This window comes from Acomys minous, assembly GCF_964271855.1.
Source record: "Acomys minous genome assembly, chromosome: 14".
Lineage (NCBI taxonomy): Eukaryota > Metazoa > Chordata > Mammalia > Rodentia > Muridae > Acomys > Acomys minous.
In genome coordinates this window covers 71,767,184-71,790,351 of record NC_140496.1, presented here as the reverse complement: position 1 = coordinate 71,790,351, position 23,168 = coordinate 71,767,184, and the positions used below count along the sequence as shown (strand labels likewise).

The 23,168-nt window shown below is 40.6% G+C and overlaps 1 long non-coding RNA gene across 3 annotated transcripts in view; it reads left to right on the top strand.

Moving 5' to 3' along the window:
* Positions 1-22,656, top strand: part of LOC311583617 — a 50,141-nt gene extending 27,485 nt beyond the window's left edge. For 2 of the 3 annotated variants that reach the window (XR_014774606.1, XR_014774607.1), the window contains exons 2-4: positions 3,206-3,420; positions 6,073-6,194; positions 21,524-22,656. This is a non-coding gene — a long non-coding RNA (uncharacterized lncRNA). Of the gene's footprint in view, positions 1-3,205; positions 3,421-6,072; positions 6,195-10,484; positions 11,524-21,523 lie in introns of those variants that run through there. The other variant, XR_014774608.1, reaches the window with a different exon arrangement.
* The last annotated feature ends 512 nt before the right edge of the window (positions 22,657-23,168 follow it).

Here is a 23,168-nt window from a genome sequence, read left to right as displayed (position 1 = left end):
TACCAAATATCAGAAGAGCCATAATGGGGAGTAAGGTGATCCTCAGCTTGTAGTGACTTGTAGTGTGTGCAGGTCAGAGAACTCAATCAGTTCTCTGCTTCTGCCCTGGGGAGCAAGCTCAGGTGGAACTCAGCACCCTATGTTTCCTACAGACCTGTAATCAATGCACAGAATTACCTGTATACATATGTTATCAAAATACCTGCAAGCATTGGAAAGTCTTTGTAATTTTCTTTATACTTTTTATTAAAGAACTGATTTTTCTAACAACATAGATTCAAATGTGTTTTGTTTTTACTTGTGCGATATTTATTTTTGTGGGCTTTTTTCTCTGTATCTTTCACAAACTAACACTTGTGTTGTTGGCTTAGGGGTTATTAACAGCACCTGTCTGTATGTAGTGAGTGCTTATTGTTTGAACAGCTGTCCACATTTTGGGCATTTTTCTGAGCCCATTCAGTTTTAAAAGAATAATTGTTGTTGAAAAAGATCTCACAATTGTGTAACCAAAGCAAATCCTAACTGCTCATCTTACCTCTGTCAATATGTAAACACTTCTAAAAAGTAAAAAGTAATTATTCCAGAGCTACAACACAATGGTTCTTACCCAGTGGGTCTTGACCCCTTGGGGAGGTTAACTGATCCTTTCATGGAGGTCACCTAAGATCATTGGAAAACACACATTTATATTATGACTCATAACAGTAGCAAATTGCAGTTATGAAATAGCAATGAAAATAATTTTATATTTGTGCATCAGCACAGCATAAGAAACTATATTAAATGGTCGCAGCATTAGGAAGGTTGAGAACCAGCACTATAAAGGATTATGCTTTATTTTAAATCGAACCAAAACTAGGGATTACAGTAAAAAATGCATGTACTTCTAGTACTCAGAAAGTGATTGCGAGTTGAGGCTAACCTGGACAACATGATGAGTCTAGGCTCTCCTAGGGTACAGAAGGAGACTCTGTCTCAGAAGTAGATAGATGATAGGTAGGCAAGTAGATACATAGATAGACTCAGGTAGGGCAAGACACCACATATGGCATTAATATCACCTCTGAGCTGACGTGGTACTGTGCAACTTACTATGCATTAATAAAATAACCGCTTTCCAGGAATGGAGCATTCCCCTGACACTTATCTAGACCCACCTGCATGCAAAGCAATTCAGTGAAGCTGTAGAAAGAGTCCTGGATGCTCTGGTTGTCTGTGTTTGCTGGTAAAGAAGCCTTTAGGAGATAGTTATGTTTATTCATCAGAGGTCTATTCTGTGAAAATTTATGTTCAACTTCGGCATTGTTTCTATATACATCCCTCTCTCTTTGTCTCTCTCTGTCTCTCTGTCTCTGTCTCTCTCTGTCTCTGTCTTTCTCTCTCTCTCTCTCTCTCTCTCTCTCTCTCTCTCTCTCTCTCTCTCTGTGTGTGTGTGTGTTTTTATTTAAACTTACTTCTTACTGAGTGGTTACTTAATAAGAGGAGCCAGGCAAAGCACTTTTCGAGCATAATATATTTATATTAAGAACCTCATAAAAAGCCACATAGAGAGAAGCTTGAAAAATGGCTCAGCAGTTAGGAGTGCCTGCTACTTTTAGAGGTCTTCAGTCCTCAGAGCCAATGTCAGGCAGCTCTCAACTGCCTGAAACTCTAGCTTGACAGGACCCAAAACCCTCTTCTGGCCTCTGTTGTCACCTGCACACACACACACACACACACACACACACACACACACACACACACGAGCACACTTATGCACACATATGCATGTACAAATGCCATTCAGCATCCTGTTTGCTTCCAGACCAGAATAGACGGACCTTTAAGTCAAAGATCCCATTCCCTCTCAGGGAGGCTTAGAGTCTTCAGGGTGAAGCCCAGGCTCTAGGCGAGGTACCTGCCCTTACCTGGGAGGAGGAGTCTGGAGTGAGTTCCAGAATCTTCGTATGAGTCCAGGTTGACTTTGTATCCATCATATTTTGGTTTTTTTATATTAATATTTCTTCTTTAAGTCAAAGTCTCATTATGTAGCTTCAGCTGGCCTTAAGCTCACAAAGATAAGCCTTATCGTGACCCCCAAGAACTGTGATTGGGCAAGCCCCACCTGACCTGGCTTCATGTTCTTGATAAGGATGACAGCATGTGTCTCTATTGTGCATTGTATTAAACACCAAGAAGTGTGCATTTCTGCCTACATTCTCTGCTGCTGTAAAGGTTCAGCTCAGACACTGTGAACTTTGTCTTCAGAAGACACTGCATGAGTTTGGTTAGTTTGAAACAGATCCTAATAATATTTCCTAATCTATTGTGGTGAGAGGGCAAATGAAACTGCTATGGTTTCCAAAACTTAAGAGGGCCCCACCCCCGCTTTAACATGTTTTCACCTCCCAGTTAGAAAGAGGGCTCAGCTGATAAAGTGTCCACACACACATATGGACCTGAGTTTGGATACCCAGCACCCACATAAAACCCAAGGTGCAGTGATCTGCATCTCAGAGCTGGGAAGGAAGAACCTGGAGTTCACTGGTCAACCAACTTAGTCAAACTGATGAGTTCCCAGTCTAACACTTCAAAAGTGATTGAGGAAGATACCCAGCAATGATCTGCACACATATGTGCATGCATATGTGCGTACGCGAGCACACACACACACACACACACACACACACACACACACACCAAATAAAGAAAAAAACCAGGTATGTATGTGCAGCATTGCTTAGGTGATAACCACAATTCTAAACTGACCACACTTTAAATAGTTGAAAGAGTTTACTTCAGTTTTGTTATCATAATTTCCTTAAGCTATATGGCTAAATCAGATTTAATAGAAAAATTGAAAAGGGGGACCATTTTGTGTACTCGTATAATGAAAACAGTTTTGAGATCATTTCCTAAACATTTTATGCTGTGATGATTACTGGCTGCTTCTGGGCAGGATGCTCTTGTCTTACAACGCCGGGCCTTGTATTACAATTTGCTTATTTGGGGAGGTAATTTATGTAGCATATTTACATGTGAGTGTGAGAAAGAACATGCGTGAAAGACAAGAAGCAAATCATAGTCTATGAAAAGCAGGGTCTATAAATACTCAGACTTAGAAACCAGAAGTAAGTCTGTAGTTAATTTAATGGCGGTGCTTTGTGGGGGGAGGCGGTGGTGAGCTTATCATGTTAGTGGCGGGTTTTTTGTTCCCATTTCACAGAGGAGGAAAGTGAAGCAGAAAGAAGTGAAATAACTCTCCCACAGCCAAGAAGAGCCAGGGGATCTTGAAGTTCACACTAGGCCTGCTAATCACTGTTCTGTGCTTCCTACTGCATGAGGATGAAAAGCCAAAAGACTTCTGCGGGGTTTCACACAGAGGAAACGTTATGTTATATCCAGAGACTCGTGATGTCAGCTGGACATCGGGAACAGAAGGTGATCTGGAAATTGAAGATGGCTTTTTCTCTGCCAAATACTCCTCCCAGCAGCCCAGCACATTTCTCTATGGCCAGGATTAGAGCTGCTCTGCTACACAATGAAAGAATATGAAGGATTTCTTTCAGGACACATCCTGGTGACTAAACTAAAAGTGAAAAGTGCCATTTTCTTTTAGAGAGATGCTTTTAAAAAATCACATCTCTATTTAAGAGTTATTTCACCAATACTCTTTGTAGCCTGGTCTCAAATTGCCATATTTTCAGACACCACTGGCCAGAGCAGATCTCTTCTGGGCCCCATTATGGCTGTAGTACAAGGATGGTCCTTAAGGTTTTAAGCAAATCCCTGCTGTTGAAACCTCAAGCCTTCGTTCCCTTAGGAACCTGAGAGCAGGGAGTGAGTAAAGCTGGGGCCAAACTGGCCTGTGGTTTAACTGAGCTTTGAGGTGTATTAGTTGCGTGAACACAATCATTCAATTGTGTTCCTTGGTTGACTGCTCTGAAAATGAGGACAATTCTGTCTACCCACAGAATTCTTTTGTGGGCTAGAAAAAAATTGTATATATTGGTTAACATCAGATAAGTTGTATTATTTTACCTTCTTTTATGCTTGGAACTGAGCGCTCTTAGTTACAGACATGAGATGAGAAGGCAAAAATTGACTACATTTATTTTCTAGAGACAGAGTCTTATGTAGCCCAGGCTGGCATCAAACGTGGAGCTGAGGATGAGCTGCAACTTCTGAACCTCCTGCCTTTACCTCCTGAATGCTGGAATTTCAGACATATACCACACTCCCAGTTTTAATAGGTTCTGGGGATCTGCCTTGGCATCTATCGCTAGGTACCAACTCTAAAAAGTGAGCTTCATCCATAGCCCCTGGCTACAAATTTCAAAAAATTAACTCCCATGACTAAAATACCAAGGGTCAAACACTGTTCTTTGGAAGTGATCTCTGTATTTCCCTGGCCCATTTCTCTTGATATTTATTTGTTTCTCAGAAATGTTCTTTCCATTGGTAATGCTAGTAATGCTAAATTTACTTCTTACTAGTTTTCAATCTAGCATTTAACAAAAAAGCTGCCCTCAGGCATCTCTATAAAAGCCATTGCTCACTTTGATTGGAACAATTTTTGCATGTTGATCCCTGAAACAACAGTAAGTCCAAGATGGCTCAACAGCTCTATTGTCTAAGTCTAGATCATGACACGAGGCATGGCTTCATCTCCATTCAGAGCTTCAAGACAGAAAGTACAAGGAGCATGATTTCCCAGAGGAAAATGTAAATGTCACCTGGAAACAAGGAGCTCTACAATTTAGTTACAAAAGTTTGTTACATTCTAAGGCTATGATAGATGTGGACATGAGTTTTTGCTCTTTTCTAATAGCTATCAGTTTCTCAATATATTTCAAATTACTTGTGATGTTGACATTACAGGGTAATAAACTTCATCCAAGCTCATACTTGGCCATACCATATCAAGATTACCCAAAGGGAGTTTAGCCACTTAGCATCTTTGGCTGCAAGAAACATCTAAGGGCTTATGAAACAGAGGCTTGCATTACCCAACAGATTAAGTAGACTAGCCCACAGACTCAAAGAAATCACTGAAGAAACAAACTTCAGGGACTTAGAAAACAGTTCTGAGGACTTGAGCCCTGAGAAGTCATGGCTTCTGTGGTTGGGTCTCCTTGGGCCACTTCCATTCAAGATTCAAACTGCTAGAACTACATTGAATCAAAGGTCCAACCATGTGATTTAGAAAATAGTCTCTTTTTGAAAAAAAAATCACAAATTAGCGTTAAGAGTATATACTGAAGAGGAGGAGGAAGAGGAAGAGGAGGAGGAAGAGGAGGAGGAGGAGGCGATGGTGGTGGTGGCAAACAGAAACAAACCACAGTAATTTGAGGCCCCACTAAGATGCCAAGATTATTACTCAAGAATGTGAATTTAGAATCCAAAACCAAATAGTATGAGTGACTTCTAGCTTAGAGGTCATGTAGGTTGAGACTGGAGCCATAGTGGGGAAGCAGAGGAAACAGCCAGCAGTGACAGAAGGAAAAAGATAAGAGATGCTAACAGTGGGAGCATAGCCTCTAAAAGGTACCATCAGATGATGTTCTCCATGTGTAAACATCATGGAGTGGACTTAGCTCCACAAACTTATATTTATAGGTGAATGTCACCTAGATGTGCAGGTAAATCATTTCACTTGGCTTCTTAAGACAGTCAAAAGATGTGCCAAGCAAAAGATCCATGAGGTGTATAGAACTCTTTGTATAAGTAGAAGCACATGGTATAATAATGATAAAGTTGAGTACATACGAGAGCCGGGAGATCGGTCATTGGTTAAGAGCTCTGACAGCTCTTGAGTTCAGTTCTCAGAATCCCTATCAAGTGGCACACCAGTGACTTTAAGTCCAGTTCAAGGGCATCTGATGTCTTCTGGTCTCTGAGGGTACCTGCATGTACATGACACACATAACTCCATCAAGAAAGCATACACATAAACAAACAAATCTTTTCTAAAAAAGCATAGAAGATCCATAACTCAGTAACATCTTCATTTATTATTGTTATTAAGTGCATGACTGTGTGTGCTGTGATTTTACATGACTGATAGTGTAATAAGTTTGTTTGCCATATCAGCGCAGATACCAGACTCTCATTCATCACACTATGAAGCTACTGTGGCCATGACAGAAGACAGTGGTTAATGTTCTTGCAGAACTACCACGACACATGCAATCTGTCATTGGACAAAGCTTCTGGTAAGTAAATGTGTTTTCTTCCTATGACTTTGTTCTAGGATATCCTTTACTTTATAAGCAAGAGGTCTAGTAATTGTCTCGTGTTCTAGGATATCAGACTATACAATTATTGGAATTAAAATTGTCTTAGACACCAGATAATACAGAAAAATCAGATGATCATAGGTGGTAGGACAAGCAACCATTTTCCAGTTCTGGATTTGCTAAGTACTTTTCTGAGTTTTAACCCTGGAACGCCACAAAATGAAAGAAGAGAATCAAGCTGACTCCCACGGGTTGTCCTCTGACTTATTCATGCATTCACATATATTTCACTTAACCTCCAAATACTCCCTATAGTATGGGTAAGAAGATTAGTTCCATCTTACAAATAAGGGAAGTAAGAGAGAGTGAACCAGGGAGCCAGGATTCAGATTCCCTGACTAGCACGGAAGCCTTCCGAGTTCTTGAAAGTTCAATTCCCTGCACAAATTCAAACTCCAGTAATGAAACCAACTACATGACTTCTAAGATTTAGGATAGTTCAAAACCTTTATTTTTCTGCCCCCCCCCCCACTGTGTGTGTGTGTTTGTATGTGCATGTGTTTTCTAGATGCTGTTCAAATTTCAGAGCTGCTCTGTTATTTCCATCAACAGGAATCTCATTTGACCATTTTCAGAGCCTCAGTAATACAAACAACCATTTGCTGAGCAATTGCAACCCAAAATTGGTGGATGAAGCATTCTGTTTGTCACTCTCACACCTACTGAAGTAGAGAGTCCACAATCTGAAGTGGCTATGACTGTCATTTCCTCTATAATTGTGTGGCATTATGTAACAAAATGCTTGGACTACATGCGCAGTAATTATGCGCTATGCCTATGCGGTAAACTCAGTTGCTATCTGAGTGATTTAAATGTGAAGGAAGCGCGTTGCAATCATCACAGCTGCAGGCTTTAATCTTTGAGAAGCAGGTAGAAAAGGCAGCCCTGTAATTTCCTGAAGAGAATTTCTGTCAGAGATGGTTTCACTTGACATAAGGCTGCTGTTTCTTTATTTTTCCTGCAGAACAATTCAGTCTGAGAATCGTCCTTTAATCTTTAACATCCCCACCAAGAAGGGGTTCCATCAAGTGCTTCAAAAAAGTACACAGTGTGAGGAGCATTAAAGGTCCCCTGCTGCTGAGTGGAGTGCCCAGGACACAGGTTCTTTGCCCCCCGCTGGACACTGCACTCCTCTGGCCAGTTACTGTGGGCAGAAATACAGGGCAGAGTGTAAGCAGATGCCAAGAACCTGTCTCCCTTCCACCTCCCTATTTAGTCTCTTTTCACTTTGTTACAGAGAGGGGGTGGGGTGGGGCAGCGCCTTGAGCCAAACTATGAATATATTAGTTTTCTTGCTAAAGAAAGGAAAAAAAAAATAGTGAGTTTTTAATTGAAGTCATTTTCTTTTTACATCAAACGTCTGACAACGTTGTTGGAAATCCACAGCCTGTTAGATTACAGTTAACTCCTGCGTTAACTTTATCAGCTGGGGTGAGTTGCCCAAAAGAGTAATGTCTAACCCTAGAAATGGACATTTCAATTTGACAATGTATTGTTGACAGTTACTCATTTCTTAATCCAGTCATAACGAGACAAGGCACTGCATAAGCCAAAGACCACATGAGCTTTCTATGTAAGTATCGGGAGGGTGTGGAGGAAACTGGTTCCAATTTTTTTTTTCCTCCAACTGTTGTAATGTTTTGTCTCTCTCTCTCTTTTTTAAATGTTTTCATTTTTAAAACAATCATCTAAAATATATTAAGCCCTGGTACAACTGTACTAACAACAACAACAACAACAACAACAACAACAACAACAACAACAACACAATTCTACTGGCACAGGTGTGACTCCTTCACTCTCAAAGGACCAGCTCTCCCACAAGGCTCTGTCATTCCTTCTTTTCCTTGTGCTATTATTTCATGTCCTTGTGTCAAGTTCAGTCGATTGGCAATTCCTTGTCCTCTGAAATTTGGGTTTTAAGCAACATATGATTTACTCTGTTCTTTAAAAGACAATTGTCGCCGTCTGTGGGGCCTGGGAGGAGGCTGTCTGCTAGCTCTCGTTTTCTGGAGAACCAGCAGTGAAGACCACTTAAACCCAAGCAACTCTGGCATTTGGAAAGTGTTCCTTAAAACTGAAGTCCTCACAACTGGTTAAAACTAAAATTTGTTTTTGTCCTGAATATCCCTGCAGGACCCATTATGCATTTAAAGGGGGCCACAGCCCATTTGCAAGGCCTCTGAATGGGCCCCATTCAGTCTGTACTTGGAAAAGTCTTTTCAGCCACCAAGACAAACAATAGCTACAACCTAATTTCTTTGGCGTGGATGTCAGTAGAGGAAAAGCCCAAGAAACCATTATGAAAACTCTAGTACTTTCTCTTGGTGATTATGTAATTCCGTATTCATTGGTCATATTTATTTAAGTCCATTTTTGAGAAGGTTATAAAATGGTTCATAATACCATAGTATCTCATTTCCTGCATGGAACAACTTTTGAAAACAAGAGGAATTCAAAGCAATTTGCTTTTTAATGTTACTAAACTTTAAAGATATACTAACGTGTGTGTGTGTGTGTGTATGTGTGTGTATGTGTGTGTTTCATTTTGTTAAATCTGATGAGACTTCAAAATGATGGTTTTGTTAGCCAAAGCCACTGATCACATTCCACATTTACTCACAGGGTTCAGTGAAAGGCCAGATAGGGAAAGGTGGGTGGGATGGGGCAAGTAATGTGATTTCTGGAATGGTGACTTCCCATTGCCCTCAAAGGAAAGGTCCATGTTTGCATGGTTCTTTTTGGCTTCGGGTATCTTCCAAAGCTTTCTGTTAGCCTCTTCGCCTCCATCTTTCTCCACTGAACTTTCTCTAGTTAATCTGGTCCTTTCTCACATTTTCCTTCTTAGATGTCTTTCCCACCAAATCTTTTCTCCCTTTTAATCTGACCACCCTTCACTTTCCCTCAAGTCTTAGCTTTAAGGTCATGTTTTACAGAGTTAACAATTGTATTAATCAATTCAGTTAACAGTTTAAATTACACTGTAATTGAAACTGAGATTGGATGATTGTTGCTGACATCTAAAACTAGATCGCTAAGAACTTCAGAACTGCCTTTTTAGAGGGTTGTTAACAGAGAATGATGCCCACATTGTATCTTAAAAGTTTATTACTTAAAAAAAAAAAGGTAATAAAAGGATTAGCCGAGCTTAGTGGCACAATCCATTATACCCAGCACTCCAGAGGCAGAGGAAAGTGGATCTCTGTGAGTTCAAGGCCAGCCTGGTATACAAAATGAGTCCAGGACAGCCAGGGCGGTTACACAGAGAAACCCTGGCTGGATAACCCCCCTCCAAAAAAGAAAAGTTTGAAGGATTGCTTGGATCTTAAAAGAATGTCCAGTCATATCTGCATGTTACTTTTCTGTTGCTGTGATAGAACACCCTGACAAGAGGAATTTAAGGAAGAAAAGAAGGAAGGAAGGAAGAAAGGAAGGAAGGAAGGAAGGAAGGAAGGAAGGAAGGAAGGAAGGAAGAGTTAATTTTTGCTTTCAGTTCCAGTGGGGAAAAGAATCTTTACCAAAGAACTACGAAAAAAATTCCTTACTCTTATGACACTTTTTAGCCTCTGCTAATTCACTATTAAAAATGTCCGTTGCTAGATTTTGCCTTCTGTTGTCATTTATTGGTAAATGATGGGAAATATGATTTTAAGATTTTAATTAAAATTTAAGGACTACTAAAATATTGAGTCCTATGGAAAGCACAAGGATTAAAGGCAGGGTCTAGAAACATCCAGTTTAAAGTTCTTGATCCACTACTTATTATTGGTGTGGAAAAGGACAGGATACTTCAGACAATGTAATTGGCAAAGTAACCTTGGAGTGTAGTCTATGAGACTGCAGCCTACAAGATGGACCCCAAACCAATTTCCTCACCATGACATTTCTCTGAATTCGGGACTGCTACCTAAAATCCGTAATCTAAAATTTGTGTGAACCTTGCAGCCTCTTCTATAGTACATATTTATTTATTTTAATACGAACTATTTAAAGATGGATATTAAGTTGATTCATGCTTAGTGTTTAAAATTTTCCATATGATTATTTACCTTAAAATACACATTAATTTTTTTTTTACCAGATATGGCCTGAAATATTCTTTTGAGGAACAGTCTTGTGGGATAAATGAAGTTAATAGACTAAGGGAATGGCTAGGGTTTTAATACAAGATCCCTTTGTAGCTAGAGTTCACATTAATCTTCACAGACTTCTCGATGCACCTGACAGCCTCTTGGAAGAAACCATGGAGCACAGTGCTGTGAAGGGAGCTCTCTGATCACCACCAGGCTGTGGCTGGGAGGCCATGTTGCTGTAGACACTTTCCATCCTTCCTGAAGGCCCGTGGATCCTGCTGAGGGCCTGGAGCAGGCCACAGGAGCAGATGTCTCTAGCTATCATCATCCATTTAAAGATGCCAGGGAAATTTTATCCTATGATATGAATCTGAACATGAAAAGTGGAAATAAATTTTTTTCTTTAAGGAAGGGAAATGGCCCCATTTATAACTTTGTCAGTAATTATAACCTTACCTTACACTCTAAACTATTTCATTGTTTTCTTTTAGGACCTGTATTCTTTTAGGATACTCAGTGTCTACAATTTTACACTAGTTTTTAAAAAATCTATTCCACAACTACATCCCTTTTAAAATTGTGTTTTGGGGGGAAGTAGTTTTGTGTTTTACAACAGTTTTGTACATAACAATCTCTCTCTCTCTCTCTCTCTCTCTCTCTCTCTCTCTCTCTCTCTCTCTCTCTGTGTGTGTGTGTGTGTGTGTGTGTGTGTGTGTGTGTGTGTTTCTATAGACCAAAGTGCTTCACTTCTAAACCTAGAAGTTAAAGTAAAGAGAACAGCCATCCCATGACTTGATGTCCTTAATAATCTTGACAACAGCTCAATGGGAGAACCTCTGTCATTAGTAGAGTACTATGCTATACTTGACAACTGGGCTAGTGTGTCTTCAGTCATCCAAAACATGCATGCCCAAATTAATTCTGCTTTAAACTTTAATAATTTGCTCAGGTCATCAAGCTTGGGTACCTCATGGAAGAGAAATCGGCCTTGATAGTTTTTCATGCTAATACTAGGATTAAGCAGGATAGTCGGCTGTATTCTTGTTTGTGTGGTTTGAAGTCCTGAATTCCAGAGTCCTAGGGAACGATGATCTTCTTCTTCTTCTTCTTCTTCTTCTTCTTCTTCTTCTTCTTCTTCTTCTTCTTCTTCTTCTTCTTCTTTTGGTTTAATGATTTTTATTCTATTAAAGTCACTTTTTAATCATATGATGGAGAAGATGGAACATGTTTTCATTGTTTTTTCAATTTTTGTCTTATAAATACAATATAGGAGAAAAGATTTCAGGTCCTTTACAGTACCTCCGTGTACACAGTGTCTCTATATTCTGAATAGTTCTTTCTTTTTTTATTTTCTTTTTTTGTTTTTTATTAATTTATTCAGATTACATCTCAATGGGTCCAGATCCACCTGTCATAGCAATAGGATGGTTGATCAATGGAATCAAATCAAAGACCCAGAAATAAATCCACACACATATGGACACTTGATTTTTGACAAAGAAGCCAAATCTATTCAATGGAAAAAGGATAGCATCTTCAACAAATGATGCTAGCCTAACTGGATGTCTACATGTAGAAAAATGCAAGCAGACTCATATTTATCACTATGCATAAAACTCAAGTACAAATGGATTAAAGACCTCAACATAAAACCAGAGACACTAAATCTGTTAGAAGAAAAAGTGGGGAAGAGCCTGGGACTCATTGGCACAGAGACAACTTCCTGAACAGAATTCCAATAGCCCAGGCTTTATGGTTAACAATTAATAAATGGGACCTCATGAGGCTGAGAAGCTTCTGTAAGGCAGCAAACACTGTCAACAGAACAAAGCGACAGCCTACAGACTGGGAAAATATCTTCACCAACCCTACATCTGACAAAGGTCTAATGTCCAAAATATAGAAAGAGCTCAAGAGACTTGATAGATAGCCTATGACCATATAGTGGGGGAGGAGGTCGCCCTTGCTCATAGACCTAGGGAAGAGGAATAGGGTGAAAGTTGGGGGAAAGGAGGGAGAAATGCGTGGATACAAGTGAGGGGAAAACAATTTAGATGTAATATGAATAAATTAATTAAATAATAAAAATAAAGAGCTCAAGAAATTAAACACCACCAAACCAAATAACACAGTTGAGAAATGGGGCTCAGAATTAAACAGATAATTCTTAACAGAGGAATATTGAATGGCTGAGAAACATTTAAAGAAATGCTCAACATCCTTAGTCATCAGAGAAATGCAAATCAAAACTACTCTGAGATTCCATCTTAAACCCATCAGAATGGCTAAGATCAAAAACTCAAGTGACACCACATGCTGGCAAGGATGTGGAGAAAAGGGAACACTCCTTCATTGCTGGTGGCAGTGCAAACTTGTACAACCACTTTGGAAATCTATCTGGCACTTTCTCAGAAAACTGGGAATAGGGATTCCTCAAGCTATTCAACTCCTTGGAATATACCCAGAAGATGTTCCACCACACAACAAGGACATATGCTCAACCATGTTCATAGCAGCCTTATTTGTAATAGCCAGAACATGGAAACAACCTAAATGTCCCTCAGTCAAAGAATGGATAAAGAAACTGTGGTACATTTACACTATGGAATAATACTCAGCTATAACAAACAAGGAAATCCTGAAATTTGCAGGCAAATAGATGGAACTAGAAATGATCATACTGAGTTAGTTAATCCAGACTCAGAAAGACTCACAAGGTATATACTCACTTATAATAGAACACTAGCCCAAAAGGGATTTCCCATGAAAGTCTTCACTTACCAGGAGACTGAGATAGATATGGGGACATCCTATTGGGATTCTAGGTGAGAGAAGTATGGGAGAATGTGGAAATAGAAGGATCCAGAGGGTCCTAGAAACCTACGGGAATGATGACCTTTTACTCTCCAAGCCCAGAACTTTACATCCTCCCCTTAGATCAGACAAATTAAGACTTTGAATGCATGGGTGCACAGAGTACATCTGTGGTTCACCAGTGACAAAGTTTCAAACGAGATCTTTGGATATCATCAACTTTTAGCATTACAGGATCAAAGTCTCATAGAGAAATTGTGGCGAGACAGTAAGACGGGGTGAACTAAAGGAGCACAGGGAAGTAAAAGAGTCCCTTGCTCCCGAGGCTGGTTAAAGTCACTTGCCTTTTGAGAGTCAAGAATCTCAACAAAAACCAACAAAATTTGCTCTGAAGATTGTGTGCATAGAGACAATATTTCTCCTTAACAGTATAGAACAATGCTAAAATAACAACAAACAATGCTTAAATCTTTTGAGTTTAACCTCTGTTTTTCAGTTATAAACCTGTAACTTTTTGAGACTCTCACAGACAAGATTGTGGACTTTGCTTACAGTCAGTACATGTCTTCCCTCTCTTGTGAACCAGTTTAGTAGGAACTCTTCTGACCCTTGTGAGCTGTATTTTGTTTTACAAGCCTGTGCTCCTATCCAGTTGTCTTAGTTACAGCTTTATTGCTATGAAGAGACATCATGATCAAAGCAACTCTTATAAAGGACAAAATTTAATTGGGCCTGGCTTACAGTTTTCAGAGGTTTAGTCCATCATCATCATGGTGGGAAGCATGGCAGCATCCAGGCAGACACGGTGATGGAGAAGGCGATGAGAGCTATACGTCATGGTCCAGAGGGCGCAGAAGGGGACTATGTTACATACTGGGCACAGCTTGAGTATAGGAGACCTCAAAGCCCCTGCCCCCTCACAGTGACACTTCATCCAACAAGGCCACAGCTACTCTTAACAAGGCCATACCTTCTAGTAATTCCACTCTTTTTTTAAAAAAAAGATTTATTTACTTATTTTATGTATATGAGTACACTGTCTTCATGCACACCCGAAGAGGGCATCAGATCACTCTTTATGGCCAAGCTATAGTGGGATTTTCTGGACCCACCAACAGTTAAATAATGACACAGAAACTTATTAATTTTTATTAATAAGTTGGTTGATATGCACCAAAGCTTAGGCCTTTATCTTGAGCTCCCTCTAGAATACTCTAAACAGAAGAATTTTGGCACTGTATCCAGCCCAATGGCTAGTTCTTTACCTCTCTGCACTTGTTCATGTCTGTCCACGTCTGGGTGGGTCCCCTGGAGTATCTTCCTGCCTCTGAGTCTTCTCACAGACCTCTCACAGCCTGCAAGTCCTGCCTTCCGTTTCCTGCCTTGCTATTGGCCTTCAGCTCTTTATTAAGCCACTCAATGAGTGAGGAAGGTGTATGTTTACAAAAACTGAGGCAAGTGATGAGCCATAAGAATAACAATATCAAAATCCAGTGAGTACTCAACTCTCTGCCTGTATAGAAAGCAACATTTGAGCATACAGAGACAACCTTCACACAATGTACAAAAAGGTTACCCCAACGTCAAGCATTCAGACATCGGAGTCTATGGGAACTATACCTATTCAAACCACCACCCCAATGTAGGAACAGCTCCATGACTGCATTTACAAACTAGAAAGCAAAAACCACACAGCACAAAACAACAGCAACAGCAAAACCCAGGAAAATAAGTTCTGTAGAAACCGTTTGAAGTCTATGTCTTTAGAGGCCACATAAATCATACATACAAGTGGCTATTGTTAAGTCCCTTAATTGTGACTTTCTCTCTAGAGAAATCCATATCCATTTCTTGGCTGTGCGCTACCCTTCCTCAGTATAGCTTTCTCTCCATTAAGGCCCATATTTAGGTCCATATTAAAATTTTTTTCTTAGTAAGCTCCAATTTCATTCCAAAAATATTATTTTTATTACATTTTTGAATAATATAAAAACATTACAAAAATTTGCCATGTTAACAAATCAAATATAGTAGATAGAATAATAGCAAAGAGATTTTTCAAGACATCAGTGAATGTAGTACACAGAACAGGTTAAATATAAGAAGACCTGGCATTCCTATTTTAACCCTGATGATATTATCAAATGTTTAATTGAGAATTTAAAATTCTTTGGTCTTCAACAAGTACAGAAGTAGAGGCAACGCCCAGTCCTTTTAAGGGTAGGACTTCAAATTTTGACACGTGCGTTCAGTTGATTAGCCTAGTCTGTTGATTAGTCTTTACCTGACACTGTGCTAATGGAAGTGGATTATTGGAGGATGGCTGGTCTTGTTGGCTGTTGTCCTCTGTCAGGGAGGGAGGGACTGTTTCAGAGCCCTACTTCTCTGCCCCACATAGCAGATTCTGCTTTTCTACACTGAGTCCAGAGCCACATAGAGATGAGGGAAGAGGAGCCTGTGGGACTTTCACTGGAACCTCTGACTCCTTTGCTCATGCTCCATTGGGAATGCAGTATGTTTTTTATAGTTTCAAAGAAAACCCACCACAGTTTAATTTGTAGCCTAAGAACTACTGAAAAACATGAGTGATTTAAAGCCCTAATGATGTCTTTCATCATTTTAAATTAACTGCTATTACTAATGTAAGATATAGATATCTATAGAGCAATAGATCAATCAACCAATAGATAAATCTAGGATAGATATCATCTGTTGTATGTTTTATAATTCTGGAATATTGGAATCAGACCAGACAATGTCGCCTTCATTTCCAGTAGTCGTTGCTTTTTGTCACAACAAGCATGGACACCCCAGCTTTGCAGCGATATGACATGGCCCAGGGATATGATGCAGCATCATCTAAAGGGGAAATTACCCCCACACCAACAGTTGATATGCACCATTGAGTCTTGCTGTTTGCCTGCCATTTGGAAATATGTCATGACACCATCGTCCCAGGTGAGTTTACTTTGGCTCCTTGGGGAATGAGTACGCAGTTTGGAAACTTTGGGCTTCCACTAATCGCTGTTCCTTATCTAGGGCTGGCTATGTCGTTTCTCAGATAAGCATTAAACTTTGTTGAGACACAGATAATAATACCTCAAATCGTGGTATTTTGACAGACTGGGGACAGGAGATTAGAAGGTCTCAGAAACAGTCTCTCTCTCTCTCTCTCTCTCTCTCTCTCTCTCTCTCTCTCTCTCTCTCTCTCTCTCTCTCAACTCATGGAAACCAGAATTCTTCGGTAAAGTGAGTCGTAGAAACTAGAGCCCTTCATTTCAGTCCTTCACCAGGCTCTGGAGGAAGGAATGCGTCAAGCACAAAAAAAAGCTCAAGGAACCTGGACAGGGCCTTCAGAGCCTTTTGTTTAAGCCCAGTGAAACATGGCTGTGAATTCTTTCTTGGCAGGTATGCAAACAGACATTGTCCCCTGGGTCTTCTCTTCATTTCAGAAGCTGCCCGTTGACCAATTCTCGCTAAACGAATTTGTTATGCTTTTTCCCCCCTCATTAACCTGTCACTCTTAATGGGTGATCAAACATGGCATCTTTCTGTCTCTTTGCCTTCTTTTACAAAGGAAGAAGAGAAAGCTGAAACCATTTAGGAAACTCACATTTTGCCTCAGTTTGCACCAAGTGCAGCGCGTACTTTCTGAGAAATATTTATAAACTAGCTTATAGCACAGTGCCCAGTTATCAAACGAATGGGGAAAGGATGAGTGCCGAGTTCACTCAGCATGGTTCCTTCTGTTAGCCACAGGAGGCCAAATTGTAAAGGATTTGTTGTCTACAAAAGCTTCCAGACTCATGCCCAATAACTGCGTGGCTTAAAGTAGCTGACAGACAAGGATGTCTGGGAGAACAAGCAGGTGTCTCGGTGAGATACGTAGTTTCCAAGCACCGTCATGAGTGTCATTCCACTGTCGATGAAAATTATTAGCGGGCTGTCAAAATAAATGCCCTGCTGAACATCAAGAAACAAATTAGTACAAATCACCCTTGAATGGTTGGAGTCATCAGTGTGAGCGCATCTATAACAGGCGCTTTCTAGTTTAGGAAGTTACTGGTGATCAAATTCCTTTCCTTGAGTAGATCCAGGCCTGGCTAGATAGTTCATCTCTTCCCACATGACTTCTGGCAGATGGCTAGTCCAGGAATTGGTTCAGTTAGTCTATGTTACTCAAGCTGGGCTAAAGTTGTTCAGAAGAGCCCATTTTGAACCCATTGACGTTCACAGATCTGTGGCAACACTCTTTTCTGCATTCCTGGTTATACTGATGTTCTCAGTTGTTGTCTCTATTGCTTTCCTTTTCATGTGTAAGCTCTTTGGTCTCTCTGCTCTGTTTTTTTTTTTTAAACCATTTTTTTTTTCTCTTTCTTGCTTCCTTGGGGTTTAACTTGTTCTGCTCTATCTGAAGAAGTGGATGACTCTACTTGCATCTATTCTCGGTGCTGTCAGCTTTGCTCTAAGCATGGCCTTTTCCACATCCCACATTTATTCTTGAATTTTGTCCTTTGACTCATTTGTTATCTATAAGTGTGTTGCTTATATTTCATTTATTTGGATTTTTTTCAAGTTTTGTTTCTTTTTTGGTTATTGGTTAATCCACTAATTCCGTTGTCCGTGGTAAGGGGCATTTTATTGTTTCTCTTCATTTAAACCATCTAGGAGTATTTAATAGCCCAGAATATTCTTTCTTCATGAAAGTTCCCAGTGAGCTCAAGAAGAAAGTGTAGTATGTATTTCTGACAGATTAATCCATATATGAGTATACCCAGTATTGAAGTTGACTCTGTCCTTCTGACTTTCTACCCACTGACCTTGTCCATTTCTGACAGAAAAGTGTCAAAATGTTAACTATAGTAATGGATTACTCTATTTCTCCTTGTGCTTCCCTCAAGGTTGGTCTCACATAATTTAGTGTCTGTTGAAACATGTCACGTGCTTGCTAAGTACAGACAGTGAAAGGGACAAATAGGAAAGAAAAAAATGGAGTCTTAAGAATGACCAGAGCTGATAGGGCAAGCAACATTAAGACATGAAAGGTCAAAAAGAGTCTTTGGCTTCCTGCTCTTTTCTTTAGGCTCATACTCTGTGTTCCAAACCGCAGTTTGTGACACATCCCTGTGGCTCTATCTGATTTTGCCCTTGCTGCTTTCTCTGCGTAGCAGGAGCCTCTGTCGTGGTCCTGTTTATACTGTAGTTCTCTTCCAGGGGCCCACAGCTCTTGCTGGCTGGGCTCTTATGTTTATAGTTCCGCTAATGTTCCAGTTTTGAAATCTCAGTAGCTCATATTCTTAGAGCTTTTCTAGAAAAAATCCATCTCATAGATCTTTAACCCAAATGATAAGGCACCTGACAGGGACATCTTTGTTAACCATGCCTGGAGAAGTGGTCTCATCCTTTAAAATTCCAGGGAATTTTAAGTCCCCTGGAACTGCACTTTGGCCTGATAGTGGTGGATGTAGTCATGATGGTTTCTGAATTGCCTTTGGTGTCATCCTTCCCTTATCTTTAAAATACCTTTTGGCTTCTGGTGAGCTTTTGGTCCACACATCTTTCCATCTGACAAGCTGCTTGACATGCCAATAGTGTTCTCTCCTGACTTACAGTATTTGTAGTCAGAAAATGTTTAGTCTGTAAGTTTGACATCCTTTTTGCTCACTAATTCCCATCTAAAGTCATTTCTTTCTTCTTAAATTTATTTTAAGTAACCCAGGGAAGTCGACTTCAGCCCTTTGTTTAGACATGTTCCTGGCCAAATAATCAATTTCATTTTTTTATATACTCTGCCTCCCATAATACACTCGCTTACAATCAGCTCAGCCATGCTGTCTGCTGCATTCTAACAAGAATGGCCTTCCCTTCAGTTTCTAATAACAGAGCCTCATTCCCATCGAATATCTCATCAACATCATGCATACAGTCCATAGTCTGGTCCAGTAATGATCGTGCATACCTGCAGTCTTAGCACTCAAGTGGCTGAAGCAGGAAGGTCACAAGTTTGAGGCCAGCCTGAGCTGTGGACATAAGAACCTGTCTCAAAACAACAAGGAAAACCAGTCCCCATTTCTACCAACATTCTACAGAAATTACTTTGGTGTTCTCCAAGAAGACTGGAGATTTCCTTATAGATCTCCCATTTCTTTCTGATCCCTTACTATAAATTATTTTCAAGTCCTATTCAAGCAATGTATGCTTTAAAAAAAAAAAACATGTTCCGCCCAAATTCTCCAATCTACTCCCTACTCCACTCCAAAGTCGCGTTCGTAGGTATTCATTATAGAAGGACTCTTCCTACATACCAGCTTCTGTCTTTGTTCATTTCATCTAATATTTATCATTTGTCTGTTGTCTATTGTCTATCATCTCTCTATCTATATTAATCAGTCAGTCTATTATATCTATCATATCTATCTATCTATCAATCTTCTACCTATCTATTTTATCTATCAATCATCTGCAGTGACTTAGAACATTTATTTCTCATAGTTCTGGAAGATTCACTAGAAAGATGTGAGCCCCTTTGGTGCCTGATAGGGTTCACTTCTTGGATCATAGATGGCCTTCTCTTCACAGACTTTGTAGACAGCTGAAAGGGCAAAGAACCTCTCCAGGGTCTCTTTTATAAGTACACTAATCCTATGCCCACATCCGTGTACCATCGCTGAGAATCAGGTTTCAGCTGATCAATTCTGAGGAGGCAAAACCCACTTGATTTATAGAAGATTTTTTTTTCTGCCTCGTCTGGCATTTCCAGTGCTGGGAAGTTATGACCCTGTGAGCGGCCCACAGCTTCTCTGTATTCTGCTCTCCGATACCAGCCCTTAGTCTTTGCTGTCTTTGCTTTTTAGTTTTAGCGATTGCTATTGATGTCTCCTAAAGCTTGGAGATTGCTACCTCAGCCATGTCCAGAGTACTAATAAGCCTATCAAAAGCGCTCACAATTTCTCTTGTCTCTAGAGTTCCTTTCCTGATATTTCTATCCCTGCTTGTGTCAGCAATTTCCCGTGTGTGTGTGTGTGTGTGTGTGTGTGTGTGTGTGTGTGTGTGTGATTTACTTAATGGAGCCTTTGGTGTCTGCATTAGTTATTTTAAATTCCTTATCTGACGATTCTGCCACTCTTGCCCTGTCCAATGCTTGCTTTGTCACTTAAAATGTGTTCTCTCCTTTTTAGTATGCACAATGGTCCATACATTAAAAGCTTGAGCCCTAGGATGGCAGCATATTGGAGGGGATCTTACTTAGGTCATGGAAGACTCGCCCCAGGGAAGGAGTACCACTCTGCTGGATGAGTTCTCAGAACGGTACTTATAAAATTGGAGCCTGGTCCCACCCAATCTCTCTGAGTTCCTGTTTGCTGATGTAATCGCTGGCTCCTACACTAGCAACCACCATTGAGATCAGCCGTGATACAATGTAGCTAACAGGGTTTGCCTCAGAGCCGATAGCAGCTAGCTGGGCCTGAACTTCCAGAACTGTGAGAGCTGGGTCCCATGGTATTTTCACTGTCACATACTGAGATTCTGTTTCTGCCCTCTTGTATCTCTGATTTGGAGGTAGCAATTTGCCCTATGGCCTTACATCTCTTATGGACCCAAGATGAATTGCTTTGTTTTTAATTTGTTAGCTCAGAACTTGGTAGAATGGAACAGCAACTTCTGAGTCCTTACATTTGAAATTGTGAAATGGAATTGTTCCATTTACTGATTTTCAAAACTCAAAAGATGATGATTGTGGTGGGGATGTAGCTAAGTGGTGAGATGCTTGCGTACATATGTGAGCCTCGGGTTCTCTTTCCAGAACCACAGGGGAAGAGAGAGAGATAAAACACAAAACAAAATTAGTTCACTTTGCTGCATGTTCTCCAGCCTATGTGCTGTCCCATTCAAGAAGGAAACATTTCTAACATTAAAATAAGTGTCGCTGGGCAGTTGTGGCACACGCCTTTAAACCCAGCACTTGGGAGGCAGAGGCAGGTGGATCACTGTGAGTTCGAGGCCAGTCTGGCCTACAGAGTGAGTCCAGGCCAGCCAAGGCTACACAGAGAAACCCTGTCTCGAAAAACAAAAACAAAAACAAACAAATAAACAAAAGTATCAAGAAGCTGTAGTAGCTGGGTGCAGTGGTGCATGCCTGTAATCCTGTCACCTGGGGGGGGGGGGTGGGGAGCTGGAGGTGGAGCTTCCCTGGCTCTGGGGCCTCTGTTCATTCATAATGAGCTAGGGACTCACAGCTTTCAAAAGGCATAGAGAAGACAATGTAAGAGTCAAAATGCCCGTGGCAATTGTTCTGAACCTGCTTCTTTTTGTTTGTTTGTTTGTTTTGTTGTTCATTTGTTTGTTTGTTTTTTCAAGACAGAGCTTCTCTGTGTAGCCTTGGCTGGCCTGGACTTGCTTAGTAGACCAGGCTGGACTCGAACTCACATCAATCTGCCCTGAGCCTGCTTCTGAAGAGGCTCTCGCTTTAAGTCTTGCTGAGGTCGTTTCTCTTTAGATCTCTGATCCTTGTTCAGTTTTGCTCCCGTGGACAGTGATGCAGCCATCCTGGGACTGTGATGCCAAAGACCCAGAGGACAGACACGAGGATGAATGGAGCCTCGGGTTCTGAGGACACGGGTAGTCTGGGATCCAGAGAACAGGGAGAACGGTGTTTTTTTTTTTTTCTTTGTGCTCACTGTGAAACACTTCATGGTCATTTATGAGATGAAAATAAACTTCTGTCTTCCTAATAACTCTCGTGGAGGGTTCTCTATCATTTGCTGCTAAACCTAATTTTAACCAATACAAACCTTGAATCATAAACTCTTAAGAAGTTCAGGGCAAGGGGAGATGGCCTTGTGGACAGTGTCTGCTGTTTGAATCCCCAGCACCTACTCAGTGCAACTGTACCTATCTCCACCTTGTTGGCGGGGCAGAGAGAGACATATTCCTGAAATTCATTGGCCAGCCAATCTAGCCAGTCAGTCAGAGAGCTTCAGCTTCAGGGAGAAACCCTGTCTCAGAAAATATGGAGAAGAGCAATAAAGCAAGTGACCTGATGTTGACCTCTCGCCTTCACACAGAAGCACAAACATGCACAGATACCTGCCTGGACATGGGTGTCCACACGCATAGTCATGTGTATACATGCCCATACATACACATACAACAAGAATAGGGTAAAAAAAAATCTTAAGGAACACTGTGTAAGATTTGTATATGCTGCACCAATTAACCACTCTCAAAGAAACAGCATGTGGATCACTCCTTGTTACAGATAAAATGAGGGCCATGTGGAATTCAATTTTTAAATCCAATATTCTGTAAATGAATGCATATGGATACTGGTTGATTAGGTAATAAGATGAACACAGAGTCCAATGATGCCCTTCTTTTATAATTAAAAAAATTTTAGAAGTTCAAAAATCTGAATAAATTCACAGCTGTATTTCTTTTTGATCCTAATCTAATTCCTCATAACCACTTAAGAAAAGGTAATTTTAAATATATTTTTTATTTATTGTATGACTGTTTTTGCTTGTCTGTATGTATGTGCACCATATGCGTAAAGTACATGAGGAGGTCAGAAGAGGGCATCAGATCTACTTGAACTGGAGTTAGAGACGGTTGTACGCTTCTACGTGGGTGCTGAGACTCAGACCTAGCTCCCATGGAAGAGTAGCCAGTGCTTGTAACCACTGAGCCATTTCTCCAGACCCATCAACCACTTTTTAAAAAAATTATAATTTATTCACATTACATCCCCCATTGTAATACCCTCACTATTATCTTCCTGTTCCCACCCTCCTTCCCTCCCTCCCTCTTCCACCCTATTTCCCTCCCTCCCTCTGATAGGGGGGGACCTCCTCCCCCACCATCTGACCACAGCCTAACAGGTCTCATCTGGATAGTCTGCATCCCCTTCCTCTGTCTTCCCACAGTGCCTCTCTGTCAAGGGGCAGTAATCAAATCGCCGGCACCAGAGTTTGAAGAGTTGGTGAGTGGAAGGATGGGAGTGTTG